General features: G+C 42.3%; 1 long non-coding RNA gene across 2 annotated transcripts; it reads right to left on the bottom strand.

The window, feature by feature from the left end:
• Positions 1-1,222: 1,222 nt before the first annotated feature.
• Positions 1,223-16,285, bottom strand: LOC139434965 (uncharacterized). Of its 2 annotated transcripts, none has more exons than XR_011644245.1 (3): positions 15,859-16,285; positions 1,436-1,496; positions 1,223-1,319 (listed from the first exon to the last, which is right to left on the bottom strand). It is a non-coding gene; the product is annotated as an uncharacterized lncRNA (long non-coding RNA). The 2 variants fall into 2 exon arrangements; XR_011644246.1 differs by lacking the exon at positions 15,859-16,285 and adding an exon at positions 1,824-2,016.
• Positions 16,286-16,592: the final 307 nt, after the last annotated feature.

The following is a 16,592-nucleotide window of genomic DNA, read 5'->3' on the forward strand; positions in this document are numbered from 1 at the left end:
TCAGAATGTTAAAGTAGACTCGCTGTTTGTCGCGTGAACATGTTAATCTAATTATGTCGCTTCAATTAGGCCCATATTCACAGTATTAACGGCAGCATTAAGACATCGAGAGCTGAGATGTTTGAACAGTGTGTGCAGATGTTGATGCTTTATTTTGAGTCACCTCCATCTGGCCCTTTCCACAAGTTGTGACACTAGCCCAACATCCAACAGGCAGTTAACTTGTACAGCTCCTATCTGTATTTGCATCCATCCTCCTTGCCTCGAGCCTCGACACTGAATCATTTCTAAAAACTAGTGCTGTCAAAATTATCGCGTTAACGGCGGTAATTAATTTTTTGAATTAATTGCGTTAAAATATTTAATGCATGTGCAGAATGGCCCGCCCCATACATGCCACCAGTGGCAGCGCCAGGGTATGGCTGGGGTAGGCTACACCCATACCAAGAAATGGCTTAGCCCCACCCAGCACCATATAGATAGAAGAGTTACGACACCGGAAGTCCAAAAACGGTTATCGTCACGTGGTTCATGTAGACGAGGATCGTTCCCCGGAAGTTCATGGCGGGTAATGTGAATGCATTGATAACAGGAGATAGAACTACGATTTTTGTTAATTATTAGTGAATAAAGGTTTTGATTTGCAATATTTATACAACAAATCGATATGTGTATGTATTTACATCAATATGTTTTAAAAAATAAAATCGAATTTGCTAATATTAAGTGATAATATTAGGATTAGTGTGAACAACTAGTTTACATGTTACTAACAGTGCCTTGTTAAAGAGCCTGTTGCTGTTTATTTATAGCTTTGAATTCTTTCAAACCAATATTATCTTCTTAAACTTGTATGGTAGTCAGGAGCATCACTTTCTAATGTTTATTGATACATTTAGAGGGAGGGGATCTAAAGTAATGCTTTAAAATTCAGATTAGATTCATTTCTACCATTTTCTTAAATTCATGGTAGTTTCAGTAATCCCCTGGTAATTGAGGACACAAGTTATCTAAATGACTAATGTCATCTTTATGGCTTTCAGAAAGGACAGGAGACCGACAGGTGACTATCAAAGGACTAGCAGCAGGAGCAATTTCACGACCAACAGCAACAAAATATGTGATGTAATTATATACAAACACTGCATTTTCACTTTTTCACAAAACGAAAACCACACCATTGGGAAAACTTAATGTTTTGTTTAATACAAAAAAACAGGGAAAGGCTTGAAAAACACTGAGAGTTGAGACTCATGGTGCAGGGTGAGGGTCTCAGTGCAGGTATTCAGGCTCCATTGAATCCCCCTCTGGTTCTTGTGCTGAAAGAGGGAGTAACAGACAGGAGAAAGGGTTATACACACACAGCACACCTATTGGATGGGAAATGCCTTGGGGAGATAAGGTGTTTACTTATATAAAACAGTATTAAACTTACCTTGTGTTTTCACTCTCACTTAAGTCCCTCTCCCTTTGCCACCAATCCAGAATCAGCTGAGCTGCAACATTATACAGACAGGTAATAATCAACAGAATCACAAGGACACAATATGGCTCTGCTAAAAACACTCACTCTTACACGCACCAAAGTTATATTTATCTAATATTTAACTCCCTCCACCCCCCCGCATACAATCCCGTTTAGAAGCCCCTCTTCTCTAATTCAACATGTTGGACGAAATGACATTAAGAGAACGGAACTTACAATTAAAAGGCTGTTCAACGTGTGTTGCTAACTTGCTTCGGTATGCTAGCTTAATCTGTTATCTGTAAACGTTCCCTAAATCTACTAATTTAGGCAGTGCTGGAATTGGGCCGGTACTCACCGGTACGCAGTACCGGCACTTCTGGTTCTGACCCATGGAGTACCGGCACTTCTTGCTCAGTACCGGCATGCTGGCGGTACTCCGGTACTCGTGCACCGTGCCAGTACTCAACACTCTCCCGCCGTTCTTATTATACATCCATATATATATATACAGCCGCCCGGTACTCAGTAGATGCGTCATGAGGTGCCGAACGGACATTCTCATCGCTCTAACCGCTGGAGTTTCACAGCGGCTGTCAGCTGTTTACTCCTGTCATTCAAACGGAACGTGCTGGAGAGGGGGCGGGGCTTATCTTCTCCATGTAAATACTGTGGTGGAAACGACTATGTCAAAATTAACCTATTTGACCGTGATTTAATAGTAATACACGTTTCAAAATAATAATAATAATAATAATAATAATAATGCCGAAGTAACAACATACTGAAAACTGTTAGTAAAACCATGTTTTAATGCTTTACAATTTACATACCTAGATGCACGTGTGTTGTGTTTATGCAGTGCAACTCCCACCCAGTGGGTGGCTATGTAGAGTGATAGAACAGAGCAGGCACGCCCCCGAGAGAAGGAAAGCAAGTCACGTCACAAATTAGCATTTCTAAAATGTTAGCGTGGATTAATAAAAGTGCAAAAAGACAGCGGTTGTCGCCGAAAGAAACTTCAAATACAGAGAATGCTGTGCCTGTGTTGGAAATGGTGTCTGATGTGGAGCTTTCTTTGGTTGATCCTCCTGCTCCAAGTTCTAGTGCATTAGCATTAGCACTAGCTCCGCCGCCTCCTCCAGAGCCTCTAACGTTAGCTGCTGCTGGCGCAACTGCCACCACCAACACCGGGCAAAGCGATGCACCTGACTGCTGGACAACGGACCAGGTGCAATATTTTTGCAAGACCAATGCATGGCTCCTTCTTAAAGATAAGAAGCTAGGATGTCGGATATGCAGAGATGTCAAATCTTTGGGAATACACACTGGACAAGGACTGAAACTGTCAACTGAATGGGGTGAGTGTGCAGTGTCTCATTTTGGTGTTGACAAGGGCAAACAACAAGCTAGCCTGAGAAAAAAAATCAAAGAACATAAAGAATCACAAGCCCATGTAAAAGCTGCTGACATCCTTACATCTGCTTCACGTGAAACTATTCAACATCAAGTGCAGTCTATGCATAAATCTGAATTAGACACCACTATCAGAGTTTTTCGAACGGCATATAAAATTGGCAAACATAGCCGGCCATTCACAGACATGCCAATTGATTTGAATGTACATAAACTGAATGGGCTGAACGTGGGCAGGGTTTTGCACTCCAATAAAACCTGTGGCGAAATCATCGACCACATAGCTCATGAGCTGAAGAAAAAAATGGCAAAAGACATTACAGAAAACCAAAGAAAACTCTGTGTTTTGGTCGATGAATCTACCACTATTAGTGGTAAAACGGTGCTTGTTGTGTGTCTACGCTCAGCATTAGCTGATGCTGAGCCCGAAACGTCTTTTTGGGAGCTGATCGAGTTGGATGGAACAACGGCTGATGACATCACAAAGGCGTTAATGGAGTGTCTTGGAAGAGATTTTAACGAGGACTTTTTAGGTCAGTGTTTTGTTTCTTTTGCATGTGATGGGGCTTCAGTCATGCTAGGGAAGAGAACAGGCGTTGCTACCCAGTTGTGTAGTAAATTCCCAAGCCTGTTTGTGTGGCACTGCTCCAATCATCGTCTAGAGCTGGCAGTTGGGGATGTGGTCAAGGAGGTCTCAGGGCTCAATCATTTCCAGATCTTTTTGGACAAACTATTCCTTGTTCCATGCCTCCCCCAAAAATCAGAGGCAGTTAGCGCAGTGTGCGCAAGCAGTCGGACAGCGTCTCCTGGTGATAGGGCGTGTTTTGTCCATCCGCTGGGTGGCTTCAAGTGAAAGGAGCGTCAGAGCAGTTTGGGAAAACTACCGAGTGCTTCATGATCACTTCACAAATGCTGCAAACGACACGAGCAGGGATTCCAGAGACAGAGCAAAGTACAAGGGCCTGGATGATGTGCTCACATCTGCAACGTTTGTCAGCAATCTGGGACTGATGTACGATGCGCTCACAGAGCTCAGCGACCTCTCTCGGCAACTCCAAAAAAGAGAGATGACACTGCCTACAGCAGATAGGCTCTAAACTCGAGAAATACGAGTTTTTGAATCCATGGTCACCATGCCTGGCCCACACATGACTACAGTTCATACAGCTCTAGCTGAGAAGTCCTTCAAGGGTGTTGCCCTGCCCCTGCGTGAGAATGGCAGGCTTGTACAGATTCATGCAGGTCAGTTTTTCCGCAGTATGGTAGAGAATCTGAGACACAGAATGACTTCCACAACCTCCTCTCATGTCAGCACAAGAGAAATCCCATTACATGGCCGGGAGGCCCGGGACAATCAGCTAATCCAGGACATGAAAGTTATCCATCCTGGAAGTTGGCCTGAAGAGGAGTTAGACGTACAGTATGGGGACGTAGAGGTGCTACGTTTGTGCGAAGTGCTGAAAGTGGACAGAAGAGAGACTGTTCAGGGCTTTCGCGAATACAAGGAAACCAGGGCATCCCGTACACCTGCTGCCATGGAGCCTCTACTGAAAGCAGTCCGAACCATCGCTGTCTCCACTAGTGAGTGTGAGCGGGCATTCAGCTGCATGAACGATATCCTTACTGCAAAAAGGAATGCTCTCTCTGTCAGCCGACTGTCCAGCCTGGTTTTCATTAAATGTAATGGACCATCACTAGGACAGTTCAATCCGGAACAGTATGTGAGGTCCTGGCTGGCAAAGGGAAGGAGAAGTGCTGATGAAAGAGCCTGTCCAGCTCCAGCCCCTGATACTGATGTCCCCAAGGCCTTCTGGAGCCTTTTCTAACAATGTGAAGTATATTGCAAAGCAGCTCACCCAGTGAGAAGACTTTTGGCATAATGTGCCGATTTGTACAGATCCTGGAGATAGAAGGACTTCAGACCAACCAGGGAGTTATCTGATCAGCTTGGTGTTCAATGTAACTCTTTACCATGGCTCAGACTTTGTTACTTGCAGTTACAGTTTCTCATTTTAGATTGTGCAAATTTTGCATTTGTTTTTACATGTTCTTTGTTCATGCTCTTTATCATATTTCTGAGTTGGAAAGTTAGATTGCATCATAGTTTACTTTATACATATTTGTATTCTTCAGTGGTGAAGTATATTGCAAAGCAGCTCAGCCATGTGAGAAGACTTTTGGCACTTTTTCGTTTTCTGAGTTGGAAAGTTAGATTGCATTCAAAATGTACAGAAATACTTAATTTTGTTAAAGCTTTTTATAAAAAATGCTTCTGACCAGAGCTTTGTTTCCTTGTCATTAATGTTGAACACCACCAGAGGGGCTCTCACCTGAAAGGTCTCTGCTTCATGTGTCTTCAGCAGAAGATCTAGACTTTGATTGCTATATTTTCAGTTAATATTGACCTTACTGAGCTTTAGCCATATCCGCTGCCTATCATAAAATATAGCAATCAAAGTCTAGATCTTCTGCTGAAGACACATGAAGCAGAGACCTTTCAGGTGAGAGCCCCTCTGGTGGTGTTCAACATTAATGACAAGGAAACAAAGCTCTGGTCAGAAGCATTTTTTATAAAAAGCTTTAACAAAATTAAGTATTTCTGTACATTTTGAATGCAATCTAACTTTCCAACTCAGAAAACGAAAAAGTGCCAAAAGTCTTCTCACATGGCTGAGCTGCTTTGCAATATACTTCACCACTGAAGAATACAAATATGTATAAAGTAAACTATGATGCAATCTAACTTTCCAACTCAGAAATATGATAAAGAGCATGAACAAAGAACATGTAAAAACAAATGCAAAATGTGCACAATCTAAAATGAGAAACTGTAACTGCAAGTAACAAAGTCTGAGCCATGGTAAAGAGTTACATTGAACACCAAGCTGATCAGATAACTCCCTGGTTGGTCTGAAGTCCTTCTATCTCCAGGATCTGTACAAATCGGCACATTATGCCAAAAGTCTTCTCACTGGGTGAGCTGCTTTGCAATATACTTCACATTGTTAGAAAAGGCTCCAGAAGGCCTTGGGGACATCAGTATCAGGGGCTGGAGCTGGACAGGCTCTTTCATCAGCACTTCTCCTTCCCTTTGCCAGCCAGGACCTCACATACTGTTCCGGATTGAACTGTCCTAGTGATGGTCCATTACATTTAATGAAAACCAGGCTGGACAGTCGGCTGACAGAGAGAGCATTCCTTTTTGCAGTAAGGATATCGTTCATGCAGCTGAATGCCCGCTCACACTCACTAGTGGAGACAGCGATGGTTCGGACTGCTTTCAGTAGAGGCTCCATGGCAGCAGGTGTACGGGATGCCCTGGTTTCCTTGTATTCGCGAAAGCCCTGAACAGTCTCTCTTCTGTCCACTTTCAGCACTTCGCACAAACGTAGCACCTCTACGTCCCCATACTGTACGTCTAACTCCTCTTCAGGCCAACTTCCAGGATGGATAACTTTCATGTCCTGGATTAGCTGATTGTCCCGGGCCTCCCGGCCATGTAATGGGATTTCTCTTGTGCTGACATGAGAGGAGGTTGTGGAAGTCATTCTGTGTCTCAGATTCTCTACCATACTGCGGAAAAACTGACCTGCATGAATCTGTACAAGCCTGCCATTCTCACGCAGGGGCAGGGCAACACCCTTGAAGGACTTCTCAGCTAGAGCTGTATGAACTGTAGTCATGTGTGGGCCAGGCATGGTGACCATGGATTCAAAAACTCGTATTTCTCGAGTTTAGAGCCTATCTGCTGTAGGCAGTGTCATCTCTCTTTTTTGGAGTTGCCGAGAGAGGTCGCTGAGCTCTGTGAGCGCATCGTACATCAGTCCCAGATTGCTGACAAACGTTGCAGATGTGAGCACATCATCCAGGCCCTTGTACTTTGCTCTGTCTCTGGAATCCCTGCTCGTGTCGTTTGCAGCATTTGTGAAGTGATCATGAAGCACTCGGTAGTTTTCCCAAACTGCTCTGACGCTCCTTTCACTTGAAGCCACCCAGCGGATGGACAAAACACGCCCTATCACCAGGAGACGCTGTCCGACTGCTTGCGCACACTGCGCTAACTGCCTCTGATTTTTGGGGGAGGCATGGAACAAGGAATAGTTTGTCCAAAAAGATCTGGAAATGATTGAGCCCTGAGACCTCCTTGACCACATCCCCAACTGCCAGCTCTAGACGATGATTGGAGCAGTGCCACACAAACAGGCTTGGGAATTTACTACACAACTGGGTAGCAACGCCTGTTCTCTTCCCTAGCATGACTGAAGCCCCATCACATGCAAAAGAAACAAAACACTGACCTAAAAAGTCCTCGTTAAAATCTCTTCCAAGACACTCCATTAACGCCTTTGTGATGTCATCAGCCGTTGTTCCATCCAACTCGATCAGCTCCCAAAAAGACGTTTCGGGCTCAGCATCAGCTAATGCTGAGCGTAGACACACAACAAGCACCGTTTTACCACTAATAGTGATAGATTCATCGACCAAAACACAGAGTTTTCTTTGGTTTTCTGTAATGTCTTTTGCCATTTTTTTCTTCAGCTCATGAGCTATGTGGTCGATGATTTCGCCACAGGTTTTATTGGAGTGCAAAACCCTGCCCACGTTCAGCCCATTCAGTTTATGTACATTCAAATCAATTGGCATGTCTGTGAATGGCCGGCTATGTTTGCCAATTTTATATGCCGTTCGAAAAACTCTGATAGTGGTGTCTAATTCAGATTTATGCATAGACTGCACTTGATGTTGAATAGTTTCACGTGAAGCAGATGTAAGGATGTCAGCAGCTTTTACATGGGCTTGTGATTCTTTATGTTCTTTGATTTTTTTTCTCAGGCTAGCTTGTTGTTTGCCCTTGTCAACACCAAAATGAGACACTGCACACTCACCCCATTCAGTTGACAGTTTCAGTCCTTGTCCAGTGTGTATTCCCAAAGATTTGACATCTCTGCATATCCGACATCCTAGCTTCTTATCTTTAAGAAGGAGCCATGCATTGGTCTTGCAAAAATATTGCACCTGGTCCGTTGTCCAGCAGTCAGGTGCATCGCTTTGCCCGGTGTTGGTGGTGGCAGTTGCGCCAGCAGCAGCTAACGTTAGAGGCTCTGGAGGAGGCGGCGGAGCTAGTGCTAATGCTAATGCACTAGAACTTGGAGCAGGAGGATCAACCAAAGAAAGCTCCACATCAGACACCATTTCCAACACAGGCACAGCATTCTCTGTATTTGAAGTTTCTTTCGGCGACAACCGCTGTCTTTTTGCACTTTTATTAATCCACGCTAACATTTTAGAAATGCTAATTTGTGACGTGACTTGCTTTCCTTCTCTCGGGGGCGTGCCTGCTCTGTTCTATCACTCTACATAGCCACCCACTGGGTGGGAGTTGCACTGCATAAACACAACACACGTGCATCTAGGTATGTAAATTGTAAAGCATTAAAACATGGTTTTACTAACAGTTTTCAGTATGTTGTTACTTCGGCATTATTATTATTATTATTATTATTATTTTGAAACGTGTATTACTATTAAATCACGGTCAAATAGGTTAATTTTGACATAGTCGTTTCCACCACAGTATTTACATGGAGAAGATAAGCCCCGCCCCCTCTCCAGCACGTTCCGTTTGAATGACAGGAGTAAACAGCTGACAGCCGCTGTGAAACTCCAGCGGTTAGAGCGATGAGAATGTCCGTTCGGCACCTCATGACGCATCTACTGAGTACCGGGCGGCTGTATATATATATATGGATGTATAATAAGAACGGCGGGAGAGTGTTGAGTACTGGCACGGTGCACGAGTACCGGAGTACCGCCAGCATGCCGGTACTGAGCAAGAAGTGCCGGTACTCCATGGGTCAGAACCAGAAGTGCCGGTACTGCGTACCGGTGAGTACCGGCCCAATTCCAGCACTGTTGATAGGTGTGTGGGTTGTCTTTCATTTTGACATGCAGACAAATGTTATAATAAACATACATACTGTATGTTAAATGGATATATCCGCCTGCTTTCATTTATCTTTCCATTCCCACAACAATATACATAAATAAATGGCATATTTTGGACATAGTTCGAATGGTGATTAATCATGATTAATAAATGTTTAAGCTGTGATTAATCTGATTAAAATGTTTAATCGTTTGACAGCCCTACTAAAAACGTTGAGCCGGAGACATGACATAACGATATTACGAATGGGATATGATTGACATGGCTTGTGTGCTATGGGGCAGCAATTTAATGACACATCTATTGAATTAAAAACTGCAGTGTGAATGATTGAGTGAAACTTTTCCAATGCATTTAAATAGCTCACTGAAATTCCTCTCATAATCAATGCTTGTGTCCAAATCAACAGTTTGCAAGACAAAACCCACCTGATGAGTGTGTAAATCACTAAAACCCTGCACATAAAATGGAAGCACCTCAGTGCCTCTTTGCCATTTCTACCGCAGTAATGGACTAGAGGAGCTATCGCAGCCTTTTAAAACGTTTTCCTCTAGGGAAGCAGTTTCATCATGAATACATTTGGCCACTCAGATCATGAATATAAAGGGAATATATAGAGGGCTAATATGGAACAGCTTTATACCAAAAACTCCAGGCAGAGCACTGTGGCTGGAGAGGTTTTAGAAACTGCAAACCCAGACACATTGTGAGAAATGTGCAGTACTGTATGGATATGTTAGAAAAAAAGTAACAAAGGATATTCATGATAAAATGATGTAATCTGTTTAAAATGTATTTGATTATATAACATGATAGCAAGATAATGAAGTTTCATATTATGTTCTTTTCCTTTTTTAGAGGGATTCAAATGGACTGACAGGGTGTTTTTTTCCCTTTCATTTCTCTCTTAAATAACACAGCACCTGCAACTAGCAAAATGTATCAAATATAATACGATACAATACCTGTAACAATAATGAAGTAAAGCTTGTAAACTGCAGAGGAATAAACAAATGATCAAATTAAGCAATTATTACAGGGTGTCGCAGAGTTGTGACAGAGCCACAAGTTAAGACAAGTGAACTAACAGTTAATTGGAGTCCAGTCTGAGAAAGTGTGGAATTGTCTTGATCCGTTCAACCTTGGCCCGCTCACAATGCTCCTCATTATATAACTCAGCAAGGAGGCTTTCTTTATTGCCATCATCTAATAGAGTGATGATGATCATGGTCCAATAACTCTGCACATTTCCAATGCAATACATTATTTGGGCTGTATTAACCAATTGTTACAGAACATTTACAGATTTTCATCTGTAGTCCCTGGACAGGTTTTAAAAGTCAACCTAAAACACATTTCATTTTAAACAAGTAAATACAATACATTTAAAACAAGCAACAGTCATTACTGGGATACTTAAATAAAACAATTTAAAATATATAACATTAAAACAAAACAAATAAAACAAAACAAAAGAACATGTTAAAACACAGGCGGTGGATTGTAAGGAGCAGAAGATTGGGTCAGTGTTGGCAGAGCTGATTCCTCACTAACCAGGTTTTGAGTTGGGATTTAAATAAAGTGAATGTGGTCTGGTCTCTGATTGGAGGTGGGATCGAGTTCCATTGCTGAGCAGCTTTAACAGAAAATGAAGACTGACTGAAAGAACTTTTTCTGAGTGGAATAATGCAATCTCCTCTCGCTGCACCTCTTGTTACCCTAGTTGCAGTTGTGCGTATGTTAATAAACTGTCTAAGAGGAGGTGAGGTAAGGCCGTTGACAATCTTGTAAAAAAGGCAAGCATTTGCATGTTTAATGAGGTTTTCCCAGCTTAGCAAGTTGTATTTTTGGAGTATTGGGCAGTGATGCGAAAAACAGATTTTTTTGTCCAGTATTTTGAGTGTTTGTTTGTACAATGACTCCAGTGGTTTTAATGTTGTTGTACTGGCATGTGACCAGGTAGTTAAACAGTAGGTGATGTGTGAGAGAACCATAGAGTGTGTGTACATCAGAGATGCCTCAATTGACATGTAATCTCTGGTGAACCTAAAATTCGACAGACTGAATTTGACCCTATTACATATTTTTTTAACCTGAGCCTTGAAATTGAGTGTTGAATCAATCATGACTCCAAGGTATTTGTATTGTGACACCACCTGCAGCCTCTCCCCTGACACAAAAACATCTGGCGCAACACAAGAGGACTTTGTTTTGGTGAAGAAGATGCATACTGTTTTACAAATATTTAGTTGCAAACAGCAGTGTTCCAACCAAGTTGTTACATGAACCATGGTGTTTGTCAGTTCATTAGCCACTTGTGTCATATTGCTTCCATGTACATATATTACAGTGTCATCTGCATACATTTGGATGTTTGTGTCAGGACATACAGATGGTAAATCATTTATATAAAGCGAAAATAGTAATGGTCCCAGGATTTAACCTTGTGGGACCCCTGTCGAAAGATGAAGGTCAGCTGATTTATGATTTTGAACTCTCACATACTGAGATCGGTTAAACAAATATGATTCTAACCATCTAAGTGTTTGTGAAGAAAAGTTCAAACTGGAAAGCTTAGATATGAGTAACAGTGTCAAAAGCCTTTTTTAGGTCAAGAAACACAGCTCCTACAACACCACCTTTATCCATTTTTGATTTGATTTGTTCTGTAAAAAAACAGTTGGCGGTCTCTGTTGAGTATTTTGCCCCAAAGCCAAATTGCATTGGATGCAGAGAAAATGTACTCGTGTTTAAATGCTCAATGATTTGCTCAGACACAAGTTTCTCAGCAACCTTTGACACTGTAGGAAGGATACTAATTGGCCTGTAGTTACAGGAAGACATGGGGTCTCCACTTTTAAATATTGGGATAATAGCCGGCTTCCAAACACTTGGAAACATTCCCTGACTGAAGGAGAGGTTAATCATTTTGGCAATAGGATTAGAAAGTGTTGTGCTGAGATCTTTTAGCATAACCATGTCCATGCCAAGTATATCCTTTGTTCTCGATGCTTTAAGTGATCCAATCACTTTTGTAACTTCAGATTCAGTGATATTTCTTATGCTGAAAGCCGGCTCAATTGTATTAACATAACAAAAATGTGTGCAGTCAGTTGAGAAACACTGTGCAATGGTTGCAACAGAATCAATGAAGTAGTGGTTTAAAACTGCAGCTATGTCAGCTGGATTGTTTATAAACTTTCAATTTTCTTTAAGTTCAAGCTGTTTTCTTTCCTTATATTTATTTCCAGTGAATAGTTTTAACTGTTTCCAGATCATTTTAGAATTACCCCCTGCCTTGTCTATTATAGTCAAGAAGAAGTCTGCCTTAGCCTTCCGTAACTTCTTAATGACTTTGTTCCTCAGCATAGCAAAGTGATGCCTGTCATGGCTTAATTTAGTTTTGATTGATTTTTTTAGGACTAGATCACGTTCTTTCATCAGTTTTAAAATATCGTCATTTATCCAAGGGACAGTGTTTTTCTTATTTTTCTGCTTGAATTTGCAATTTACCCAACATGGCTTTATAAATGAACATGTTCTTTCTCAACACTATTTCATGTTTTACATAAACATATATATATACGGCAATATTTGCTTGCTTCAAAGACATGTCTAACATTGTTGTGGGTATGTTTAGGAGACCAAGCTACTCTTGACACCTCGAGGGCAGCAGAACACACTGCACAAACCGTTTAAGTTGATATGACAAAGTCCAGTATTTACTCGGTTTATGCTCTGATCTAGGTCTTGTATCTGGTTCTTTAGCAGATAAAGACCTAACTATAAGGAAGCTAGTAGTTAACCGAGTTTGTCTACTGTTTAATGAGCAGGTATTGAAAACAATATGAGAGCAGTGTGAGTGAAAAAAACAGTAATGTTGTGGGCCCGAAAGCTTAAAAATATTTCAAAATAAAAAAAGAAATACATTAACAAATTGAATTGTCTATCAAAATCTTCAAAAACCAATCAATGTGTCACATGAAATAATACAAGGTTCTATTCAAGGGAAATGCAATGCTGTCAGCTTCTTGAATGTGTGCATTATTTACCTTAAATCACACGCCTCCGCCTCTTTCAGATAAGCAAACAGCAGAAGGCCAAGTGGTATTGTCGGCCACTTCAGGTTCCAGCCAAGTTTTAATGTAACAAAGGACATCACAAGTCATGACATCATGTTGGAAAACAATACAGTCACTATGTCCATCCAGCCCATCATATAACGGCAAACATTGGGAGAAAAGAGCAAGTCTTGGGTGTCAATACAGTCAGGATTTAGGGGCCATCTTCTCCACTTTTTTCTGGTAGAGATATTACATCATTGTTCAATGTCAATCATAAAAAGTAAAGAAGAAGAAGATGGACCTTTATTAATCCCCGAAGGGGGAAATTCCACTGTGTCGTACACACACATGCGTTTTTATACAGGTAATACAGTAAACACAGTACACACTTTTTACAACATGCACATACAAATACACACACGCAGTTGAGAGGTCAGAGCGGTGCCAGTGAGCAGTTGGGTGTTTGCCTTGATCAAGGGCACTTCGGCAGTGGCCCAGGAGGTGAACTGGCCCCTCTCCAGTACCAGTCCACACTCCATATTTTTGTTGGTCCGATCGGGACGTGAACCGGCGACCCTTAGGTCCAAAGTCCAATCCCCTACAGACTGAACCACTGCTAAAGTTAATATTTGTAAGATCCACATAAGAGCAAACATGAACCAAGCATTTAGCAGAGCTTTCTTGTAGAAAGGAATGAATAAACGACTCCAGTCAGAGTGTTTATTGATATTATGCCTAACAAATATAATACTGAATGATTATATTGCACGGCTCTACTAAACAATGATTAATTAAAAGAAAGTGCGTTATATCTATGAACAGTTTCAACCTCGAACAAATGTGCTGCAGTTCAACCATCTGGATAGAAGGAGGGAAATCAATAATCATGCTAATGTTACAATATAACCTCTCATCTGCAGGTGCTGAGCTTTAAAGGGGAAGAAACACCATTACAGCTATAATATTCCGGGAGTTTATTAATTTTACAATGGATATTGATCGTAATATTTATTGTATATGATATTACTCGCCAAAAGAAAATTAATTATCCGCCGGCCGGGTGGGGAATTCCGGAACCAGGCCGCTGCCATTAGGGGAATCCCAAATGGTGACGTCACTGTGTGGGTCCTCGCTCCGGGTATCCATACCGGAAGTCAACACAACGTGGCAGATATGGCAGCGATGGAGGAATATAGAATATAGAACCCCATGGGCGGACTTCCTATCCCACAGGCACATAGATCCCCACGGGCTGACTAAGCTTCATACACCACAGACACATTGAGCCCCATGGGCTGACTTCATATGCCACAGACACATTGAGCCCTATGGGCCGACTTCATATACCACAGACACAGAGCTCCATGGGCTGACTTCATAGTACCACAGACAGAGCTCCACGGGCTTTCTTCATACACCACAGACACAAAGCCCCACGGGCTGACTTCATATACCACAGACACAGAGCTCCACGGGCTGACTTAATACATGTATACCACAGACACAGAGCTCCATGGGCTTTCTTCATATACCACAGACACAAAGCCCCACGGGCTGACTTCATATACCACAGACACAGAGCTCCATGGGCTGACTTCATACATGTATACCACAGACACAGACAGAGGCGCGGGAAGGTATTTTGAGTGGGGGTGCTGAGGTGCTGGACTCCAGTGAACACTATTACGGGCACTATAGAGCACGCACAAAAGCACTCCCCACACGCAAACACACAGTACACCCGCGACTGTTACAATGAAGGCTCGATAATCAGCTCACGGCATATAGGCAGGGGTAAAGTGCTTTTTTTTTACGAGTGGCGAGCGGACCTCACCTCCTCTAGGGGGTCCGGGGGGATGCTCCCCCGGGAAGATTTTTTTTAAATATTGAACTTAAAAGCATCAATCTGGTGCACTTTGAGAGCAACATTAAGAGATCTATGGATACATCTCTTAACACCCAGATGAAACACAACTGTAAGCAGATGTTCTTTTTCTTTATGGATATTTTACAAATCACTCCCCTTTCAAACTGTATTCTTGTTTTACTGCCATATAGTATTTCATAACTGTTTTTCCTTTATTCTCTTATTTTTTTTATAACGATAATGATCATATGAAGGTGTGCCGCGGAAATAATCTTTTGAATAATTTGTGACCAAACCGTTTGAGACCCACTGAGATAACTTAGACTAAAGTTAACTATCTAAACACTCAGATAGTCCTTTAGCTCACCTGAGCCTCTCAGTCTGAGAGGAGAGGACTCTCCTCCAGCTTGTTGTGGAACCAACAACAGCCCCGTATGTCCGTTAGTGCAGCTAGCTACACACACACACACGCACACACACACACGAGCTTGAATGACGCAAGCACACTTTTATTTCCATGCAACTCTCTGATTGGTCTGGTGTCTTGCCTCTGCTGCATTCACTGAACACGGGAAATTACAGTTCTGTCGTCCTCTCTAGTGTCTTGATGAGGTTCACGTAAAGCACGGTTAATGTATTATATTATGGAGGTAGAATTGTCCGGCTACAGAAACAACATTCGGGGCAGGCCAAAATATTATTTTACCAACAATGTGGAATTGATTGGCTCCATATTACACAGATTATGCACAGCGCGAGCAGCAATAACCGTCAAATAATAATTCAGACAGGGGAGCTCCGCACCCCCTGCCTGCCGCTAGGGGGTGCTGCAGCGCCCTCAGCACCCCCCTTCCCGCGCCCATGGACACAGAGCTCCATGGGCTGACTTCATAGTACCACAGACAGAGCTCCACGGGCTTTCTTCATAATATAGCACAGACACAAAGACCCACGGGCTGACTTCATATACCACAGACACATTGAGCCCCACAGGCTGACTTCATATATACGACATATTTTTCCCCTGATAAATTAATAAGGTCACACTGTGTCAGTAAATACATGTGTGAGAGTAATCTGGTAGTGCTGCAATATTTACCTCTCTCTCGGCAGCTGAAGCAGCTCGTTTGGTGGCTCGAACTTCACGTTTGTTGACACTGGTGTCATTGTCTTGCGCGGCTGACGTGCTGGGACGGTCGGTGTTCCCGACTGCATACGATGAGACATCGAATATTGTGGGAACAGATCCTGGATTCAAATCCGATGTTTTGTATTGAACCAGGCATCCAGACTCATCAAACATCATTTTGTGGACATAATCGTCATTTTTAAAGTGTTCGCTGCACACACGTGCGTACTGATTCAGCGGCGGATCGGACCGTTTCATGGAAATAACCCATCCTTTGAGCAGCTTCTCATCCTTTAGTGGCAGCCTATGGAAATGTACTTCTTCCTTCTTTGTATAAACCATTTGTGCAGCCTGGGGCAATACAATACGCTCCTGACGACGACCGTTTTCTTTTGTTGGAAACCACTGGTGCATTGCACGCCATGTTGTTTGCAGCTGTATTGAGCTTTGGCCCAGGAAGCCGTACCCACACTGTGACGTCACTGGGAAAGTCCCGGATCGATGGAAGCGCCCAAGGTCATTAGGCGCGTATTTCAAAAAATAAATGTACGTATCTCGATCGTTTACATTGGAAATAGACTAGATAAATACATTTCCTAATGGGAATATTGTCGCATGGAAAGCAGTTTGAAAAGTGTTTCCATTTCCCTTTAACACTCACATTTCTTGTTACAGTATATGCAGAGAGATGTGAAATGAAACAT

Source organism: Pseudochaenichthys georgianus, chromosome 13, assembly GCF_902827115.2.
Source record: "Pseudochaenichthys georgianus chromosome 13, fPseGeo1.2, whole genome shotgun sequence".
NCBI classification, from domain to species: domain Eukaryota; kingdom Metazoa; phylum Chordata; class Actinopteri; order Perciformes; family Channichthyidae; genus Pseudochaenichthys; species Pseudochaenichthys georgianus.